We start from the raw sequence: 9,069 nt of genomic DNA on the forward strand, positions 1-9,069 counted from the left end.
GGTTACTATCCAGACTACTGCAGTTATCCTGTACTGAGCAGGGACTCCTCTTGTCTCAAGAGTCAGAAGGCAAGAGAGTGGTGTCAGTAGTGAATGGGTTCATTTCATTTCAGCCAGTGGCCCAACGCGGCAGTGTCCCCCCATTCTTTCCCACTTGGCTTGTATCACTTGACCCAACCAAGAAATGTCGCACATTCGAAACGTGCATAGCAATCGGCGTCAAAAGTCTTACGATACCCTCTTTACCCGTCCGCAGGTTTCATCCTCATTTGGGCTTGCATTTGGGCGATCATCTCCTGCATACGACGCAAGTCATCCTCCTTCTGCTGAAGGATCCTGTCTTTTTCCATGACCTTATCTTCCACAGGCTTCCCAGTCCTTTTTAATCTCTCTGACTGGAAATTTTCGTAATGCAAGTCCTGGGTTACCACTTGGAGGTCTTGCATGTGCGTCACTAGCATCGTGAGCAACTTGAGGAAATCGTTGTGTTCTGGATTCTCCACTTGTACACACACCCCAGTGGTAGAGGCAACCTCAGATCTTTTTTCTCTTCACTTCGATCAGCTGGTTTGACCCAATCACAGCAAAAGGGACACTGGCCTTCAGGACCCTTGTTTCTTCTTTAAACTCTTCATCCAAGTTGGCATCAGGCAGCTGGTAAATCTGGATGCCATGCTCAGATATTTCGTCTAAGACCCTTCTCTTCAGTCTCTCCCTTTCCTTCAAAGTTAAAATGTCCACTATGACAGGACCAATATTCACTATTCCATATATTATCTTCATGAATTCCACATCCAAAGGTTTCAGTCCATGTCCAGAAGGAGAAATGAAATATAAGCAGCAATGTACCCAGTTGTCTACAATATGGCGCTGATTCAAGCCATTCTCATTGTGCAGGTATTGTCCAAACTGTCGATATAATGGATGATGGGTTTAGTTTTGGCTGTCGATGGCATCTCTGTAGCCTGGATTGTCCACGATGGTCGAACATAGTTTGGCCCCTCACTCTTCAATTTCGATGGTCGAAGCTTCGATCTGAACCGTCCTTTCAATCTTTTCTCCAACTCCAGGGATGTAACGTTCGAGATACAGATCCGTCAGGAATAAACTGTTAATTAAAGTGGATTTTCCCAAACCGGATTTTCCGACAACCTTGAGGGTGAACTCAAACCATTTCTTGACAGACTTTCGGTGGACTTGAGTGGGGAGGTTGGCAAGCCCCACATATGCAGCCGAGTCAGAAATCTTTGCTTTTTCAGCAGACTGAGACATGTTCCTGCACACCAAATTTCAAGAGCCTTGCCCTCTCCCTGAACCATCGCTCCGTCTGCAGCTGGGCCCCAAAAATGCGGAAGGAGGCGAAGAATTTGCTCTGCAAGAGACAGGGGAGGTGTCATAGAAAGCGAGGCCTAGAGCAGCTGTTCTTGCTGTGGTCCTTTTTTTCCGTTAATGAAGCCACCAGAGACGTCTTTGCTCTTGGCAGGCAATTCCCTTGGCTTGCTTGTCATTGGTCATTTTTCAGTTCTGTTTTTTTCATTATCTCTAGCAAGAAAGTAGGTTCCTCTTTCCATCCATGGGGTATGCAAACCTTCCCTCTTGCAGAAAGTCTCCCTTCAAAGCGTAGGCAGGTTGACAATTAAGTATTTATTAGAGTTCAGTCTTACATACTTCAAGACTTTGTAGCAATATGTCAATGTGGTTTGTCAGGATAAAAGATCTCACAAGATTTGTTCACCTAAATCAGTCAAAAGGGCCTGGACTGCAGGCTGGCTAACTAGTGACTGAACTGATTATCCCAGGCAGTTTTTTTTCAAGATATATTCCTATGTCAGTGCTATTTAGTGACAGCAATTTCTCCTAATAGGTTCCTATTGAAGTCTACTGAATTAAAAGGCAATTGAATTTTAGCACTGTAGGCAAGTGGGGGGGGGAGGACTTCTCTCTCTCACCTGCTCCTTTCACAACTCTCCCAACCAAAGATAAATTGATAACCTTTCTATTTAGTTTTACTTACTTCAGGATTTTGTAGCAATATGTCAATGTGGTTTGTTGGGATAAGAGATCTCACAACGTTTGTTCACCTAAATCAATCAAAAGGGCCAGGGCTGCAAGCTGGCTAACTGGTGACCCAACTGATTGTCTTGAAAAAAAAATGCCTTGGATATTGTCCTAGGTCAGTGCTACTTAGTGAGAGCAATTTCTCCTAATAGGTTCCTATTGAAGTCTACTGAATTAGGAAGCAATTAAATCATAGTGGCATAGGCAAGTGTGGGGGGAGGACTTCTCTTTCTCATCCACTTTTTTCAGAAGTCTCCCAACCAAAGATAAATTGGTAACCTATCTATTTAGTCTTACTTACTTCAGGATTTTGTAGCAATATGTCAAAGTGGTTTGTTGGGATAAGAGATCTCACGCAATTTTTTTGCCTAAATCAGTCAAAAGGGCCGGGGCTCCATGCTGGCTAATAGTTTGTTTGAAGACAGTTTTTTTGAAGATGGTTACCAAAATCCAGTGTTATTTAGGTTTCAGTGGCTTGCAGTGTCCTGCAGTGACAGCAGTTTCACTTGATAGATTCCTATTGAAGTCAACTGAATTAAAAGGCAATTGAATCGGATCGGCATGGGCAAGTGGGGGGGGAGGCCTTTTCTTTCTCACCCGCTCCTTTCAGAACTCCCCCAACCAAAGATAAATTGATAAATTATCTATTTAGTCTTATTTACTTCAAGATTTTGTAGCAATATGTCAATGTGGTTTGTCAGGATAAGAGATCTCACGACCTTTGTTCTCCTAATCAGTCAAAAGGGCCGGGGCTGTAGGCTAGCTAACTGGTGACTGAACTGATTACCCAGGCAGTTTGTTTTCAATACATTTTCCTATGTCAGTGCTATTTAGCGACAGCAATTTCTCCTAATAGTTTCCTATTGAAGTCTACTGAATTAAAAGGCAGCTGAATTTTAGCACGGTAGACAAGTGTGTGGGGGGGGAGGACTTCTCTTTCTCACCTGCTCCTTTCACAACTCTCCCAACCAAAGATTTATCTATTTATTTTATTTATTATATTTGTATACTGCCCTTCTCCTGAAGGACTCAGGATGGTTCACAGCCAGTAAAAACAAAATACATATAATATAAATTAAAAACAATATAAAAACTGATTCGATTAATGGCCTAAAATTTTTTAAAACCCCTAATTCAAAACCCCAATTTAAAACTATGTTCAAGCTAGTCCTGCACGTCGAAACAACAACGTCTTCAGCTCGCGGCAGAAGGTCCGGAGGTCGGGCAGTTGATGAAGCCCCAGAGGCAGCTCGTTCCAGAGGGCGGGAGCCCCCACAGAGAAGAACCTCCCCCTGGAGGTCGCCAGCCAACATTGTTTGGCTCTATCAGAGACCTCTCTGTAGGACTGGTCTGTGTGAGGCTACTGGTGGCAGTAGGCGGTCCTGTAAATACCCCGGTCCTAAGCCATGGAGTGCTTTAAAGGTGATGACAAGTACCTTGAATTGAACCCGGAAGACCACTGCACAGGAGAGGTTTCACACGGGAGCCACAAGGTGCTCCCTCTATCACCCGCGCAGCCACATTCTGGACCAGTTGAAGCCTCCGGGTACCCTTCAAGGGGACCCCCATGTAGAGAGCATTGCAGTAGTCCAGGCGGGATGTAACAAGGGCATAAATGACTGTGCATAAGGAAGCCCAGTCCAGAAAGGGCGCAATTGGCGTATCAGGCGAACCTGATAAAAAGCTCCCCTGGCGACGGCCATCATATGTACTTCTAAAGACAGCCGTGCATCCAGGAGGACGCCCAGATTGCGAGCCCTTTCCGTGGGGGCCAATAACTCGCCCCTGATGGTCAGTGATGGGATTAGCTGACTGTACCGGGCCGCCGGCATCCACAGCCACTCTGTCTTGGTGGGATTGAGTCTGAATTTGTTTCTCCCCATCCAGACCCGTACGGCCTCAAGGCACTGGGACATCACTTCAACAGCCTTTTTGGGGTGGTTGGGGGTGGAAATATACAGCTGAGTATCGTCAGCGTATAGATGACAACTCACCCCAAAATCACGGATGATCTCACCCAGCGGCTTCATATAGATGTTGAACAGAAGAGGGAGGAAGATCCTTCACCATATAAGGCGCCTGCAGATCTCCTCCTGTCAACACCATCTCTGGAGAGAACCACCAATGAATGGTGCACTCCAAGTGGCAGCAGGATACCATGGTCGATGGTATCGAAAGCCGCTGAGAGATCTAATAGGACCAGGACAGAAGAGCAAAGATAAATTGATAACCTTTCTATTTAGTCTTACTTACTTCAGGATTTTGTAGCAATATGTCAAAGTGGTTTGTTGGGATAATAGATCTCTCACAACGTTTGTTTGCCTAAATCAGTCAAAGGGCAGGGCACCATGCTGGCTAACTGGTGGCTGAACTGATTATCTTAACAAACTACCTAAATCTTTCAGTGAGTTTTCACTACTTTTCCTGCAGTGCTTTCTGTGATGACAGTAAATGTCTTTTTTGCACATATAGGTAATGCAGGATATATCAATAGTAAATACACATATTAGAGCATACCAATAATGATAAACATACAGATGAATATCCAATTTTCTTTTTCATCATCCCCTTTTCCATTTAGCTGATATAACACGAGTCCAGTATAAATTCAGTGAATTCTATTGCTGTTCAGTGATGACAATCTAGGAGCAGAAATGCAGATATGTATTCTCAGAATGGAATGATCAAAAAGAAGAGGTGCAAGAAAAGTCAGGCAGACAGTTTGTTGGAAGACTGTTACCTAGGTCCAGTTCTATTTAGGTGTGTTTTTTTTTTGTTTTTTTTTAAAAATACAAAGCTTTTATTGTCTAGTTCTCCAACCAAACAGGGAAGACTCCAAAGGAAGGCCACAAAACTACCGTAAATTGCTCAATCCCACCATGCAGCCACACAACTCTCTTTTCTCCTTACACCCAAGTTAAAACGTACTGAATACCCTTTGAAAATCAGGGGGGGGAAAAAACAAAAGTCAAACGGCATCTTCAGGAAAAACAGAGGAAAACCCCCAAATTCCTAATTCATTTTCACCATTTCAGCTTGTTCGGGATGATGCTTAACGTCAAAATGACATGTCACCAAACAACCACCAGAAGTTGAATCAGCTCCAGAAGTCATCTTTGCAAAGGGACAATATTGCAACCCCAAAGTCCTTTCTCACTCCAGCGCTTTGGGGTGAGCCCCAGATGGATTTTTTCCCCTCTTCGGATCACAGTCACATGTAAGGGTTTATCCTCGCTGTGCTGCCACAGTGGCAATGTTCTACAATGACTGGAAATTCTGGCTGTTCACCGAGTCAAACTTGGCAATCTTGTTGCCCTCTTGCAAACCCAAGAAGCTGCCCGGGGATCCGTGGCTGATGGCGTTCACTCAGCGAAGGCAGGCTAGGCCTTTTGGGCTTCCAAGCCTCAACTCGAGTTCTCTTTCGGGCGTGCAGCTGATGCAGACCCTGTACCACCTGTTGCATCAGGGCTTTTTGATTGTTCTGTAGACAGATGAGTACCTCAAATGGCAGTGTCCAGTCTGCCCGGTAGCATCCACTGGCAGTTTCTCCACTCCTTTTTGATCCTGCAGGACTTCATAATAGGCTTTGATCTAAGCCTCAATTTCATCCTTTTTCTTCAGCAGCTCCTGCACGTCACTGAGCATCAGTGGCAGCTGCCAGTGGAAAAAACCAGCAAATGTTCCAACCTGGGAAGCCAGTTGCAAAAACCTGTGTGCTATTTAGTTTTCAGTGGCTTGGGGAACTGAAGTCTACTGAATTAAATGACAATTGTTGTGGGGGAGCCAACATTCACCTTACATTTATACTCAATAGTTATTGGACATTTTTCAGGTCTCTTTCAACTATGTCTACCAGTGGGAAATTAAACTTTTCATATAGATTAGGGCTCTAGGCATCTCTGGTTACTATCCAGACTACTACAGTTGTCCTGTACTGAGCAAGGAGTCCTCTTGTCTCAAAAGTCAGAAGGCGAGAGAGTGGTGACAGCGGTAAGTGGGTTCATTTCATTTCAGCCAGTAGCCCAACCCAGCAGCGTCCCCCCAGTCTTTTCCACTTGGCTTGTATCACTTGCCCCAACCAAGAAATGGCGCTCATTTGAAACCTGCATAGCAATCGGCATCAAAAGTCTTAGAATACCCTCCTTACTCGTCTGCAGGTTTCATCCACATTTGGGCTTGCATTTGGATGATCATCTCCTGCATATGATGCAACTCAGCCTCCTTCTGTTGAAGGATCCTGTAAGTCAAAAGGGCCTAGACGGCAGGCTGGCTAACTGGTGACTGAACTGATTATCCCAGGCAGTTTGTTTTCAAGACATATTCCTATGTCAGTGCTATTTAGTGACAGCAATAGGTTCCTATTGAAGTTACTGAATTAAAAAGCAATTGAATTTTAGCACCGTAGGCAAGTGGAGGGGGGGGAGGACTTCTCTCTCTCACCTGCTCCTTTCACAACTCTCCCAACCAAAGATAAATTGATAATCTTTCTATTTAGTCTTACATACTTCAAGACTTTGTAGCAATATGTCAATGTGGTTTGTCGGGATAAAAGATCTCACACCCTTTGTTCACCTAAATCAGTCAAAAGGGCCTGGACTGTAGGCTGGCTAACTGGTGACTGAACTGGTTGTCTTGAAAACAAAATGCCTGGGATATTTTCCTAGGTCAGTGCTGCTTTGTGAGAGCAATTTCTCCTAATAAGTTCCTGTTGAAGTCTACTGAATTAGGAGGCAATTAAATCATAGTGGCATAGGCAAGTGTTGGGGAGGACTTCTCTTTCTCACCCGCTCTTTTCAGAACTCTCCCAACCAAAGATAAATTGATATTTAGTCTTATTTACCTCAGGATTTTGTAGCAATATGTCAGTGTGGTTTGTCAGGATAAGAGATCTCACAATGTTTGTTTGTGTAAATCAGTCAAAAGAGGCTGGACTGCAGGCTGGCTAACTGGTGACTGAACTGATTATCCCAGGCAGTTTGTTTTCAAGACATATTCTTATGTCAGTGCTATTTAGTGACAGCAATTTCTCCTAATAGGTTCCTATTGAAGTCTACTGAATTAAAAGGCAATTGAATTTTAGCACCGTAGGCAAGTGGGGGGGGGAGGATTTCTCTTTCTCATCTGCTCCTTTCACAACTCTCCCAACCAAAGATAAATTGATAACCTTTCTATTTAGTCTTACTTACTTCAGGATTTTGTAGCAATATGTCAAAGTGGTTTGTTGGGATAATAGATCTCTCACAACGTTTGTTTGCCTAAATCAGTCAAAAGGGCCGGGGCACCATGCTGGCTAACTGGTGGCTGAACTGATTATCTTAACAAACTACAAACCTCACAATCTTTCACGGTGAGTTTTCCACTACTTTTTCCTGCAGTGCTGCGCGATCGGAGGTCAGTAAATGTCTTTTTTGCACATATAGGTAATGCAGGATATATCAATAGTAAATACACATATTAGAGCATACCAATAATGATAAACATACAGATGAATATCCAATTTTCTTTTTCATCATCCCCTTTTCCATTTAGTTGATATAACATTAGTCCAGTATAACTTCAGTCAATTCTATTGCTGTTCAGTGATGACAATCTAGAAGCTGAAATGCAGATTGGTTTGTCAGCATGGAATGATCAAAATGAAGAGGTGCATTAGAAAGGCAGGCAGGCAGTTTGTTTTGAACACAGTTACCTAGGTCCAGTGCTCTTTAGTTTTCAGTGGCTTGGAGATCTCTGTCCTGCAGGGACAGCAGTTTCTCCTAATAGGTTCCTATTGAAGTCTACTGAATTAAAAGGCAATTGTTGTTGGGGAGCCAACATTCATCTTACATTTATACTCAATAGTCATTGGACATTTTTCAGGTCTCTTTCAATTATGTCTACCAGTGGGAAATTAAACTTTTCATATAAATTAGGGCTCTTTGCATCTCTGGTTACTATCCAGACTACTGCAGTTATCCTGTACTGAGCAGGGACTCCTCTTGTCTCAAGAGTCAGAAGGCAAGAGAGTGGTGTCAGTAGTGAATGGGTTCATTTCATTTCAGTGTCAAGCGTCAGTCTTTTTCCACTTGGTATGAACCAAGATGGCTGTTTAAACCTGCATAGCAATCGGCATCAAAAGTCTTAGAATACCCTCCTTACTCGTCTGCAGGTTTCATCCACATTTGGGCTTGCATTTGGATGATCATCTCCTGCATATGATGCAACTCAGCCTCCTTCTGTTGAAGGATCCTGTAAGTCAAAAGGGCCTAGACGGCAGGCTGGCTAACTGGTGACTGAACTGATTATCCCAGGCAGTTTGTTTTCAAGACATATTCCTATGTCAGTGCTATTTAGTGACAGCAATAGGTTCCTATTGAAGTTACTGAATTAAAAAGCAATTGAATTTTAGCACCGTAGGCAAGTGGAGGGGGGGGAGGACTTCTCTCTCTCACCTGCTCTTTCAGAACTCTCCCAAAGATAAATTGATAATCTTTCTATTTAGTCTTACATACTTCAAGACTTTGTAGCAATATGTCAATGTGGTTTGTCGGGATAAAAGATCTCACACCCTTTGTTCACCTAAATCAGTCAAAAGGGCCTGGACTGTAGGCTGGCTAACTGGTGACTGAACTGGTTGTCTTGAAAACAAAATGCCTGGGATATTTTCCTAGGTCAGTGCTGCTTTGTGAGAGCAATTTCTCCTAATAAGTTCCTGTTGAAGTCTACTGAATTAAAGGCAATTAAATCATATTAGCATAGGCAAGTGTTGGGAGGACTTCTTTCTCACCCGCTCTTTCAGAACTCTCAACCAAAGATAAATTGATATTTAGTCTTATTTACCTCAGGATTTTGTAGCAATATGTCAGTGTGGTTTGTCAGGATAAGAGATCTCACAATGTTTGTTTGTGTAAATCAGTCAAAAGAGGCTGGACTGCAGGCTGGCTAACTGGTGACTGAACTGATTATCTGGGCAGTTTGTTTTCAAGACATATTCTTATGTCAGTGCTATTTAGTGAGCAATTTCTCCTAATA

The 9,069-nt window shown here is 43.3% G+C and overlaps 2 pseudogenes; both read right to left on the reverse strand.

Annotated features, from left to right (window-relative positions):
• Positions 1 to 242: 242 nt before the first annotated feature.
• Positions 243 to 1,272, reverse strand: LOC131198210 (septin-2-like; annotated as a pseudogene).
• Positions 1,273 to 5,168: 3,896 nt separating this feature from the next.
• On the reverse strand, positions 5,169 to 6,179 carry LOC131198211 (26S proteasome non-ATPase regulatory subunit 9-like; annotated as a pseudogene).
• Between the last annotated feature and the right edge of the window lie 2,890 nt (positions 6,180 to 9,069).

Source organism: Ahaetulla prasina, chromosome 4 (assembly GCF_028640845.1).
Source record: "Ahaetulla prasina isolate Xishuangbanna chromosome 4, ASM2864084v1, whole genome shotgun sequence".
Taxonomy (NCBI): domain Eukaryota; kingdom Metazoa; phylum Chordata; class Lepidosauria; order Squamata; family Colubridae; genus Ahaetulla; species Ahaetulla prasina.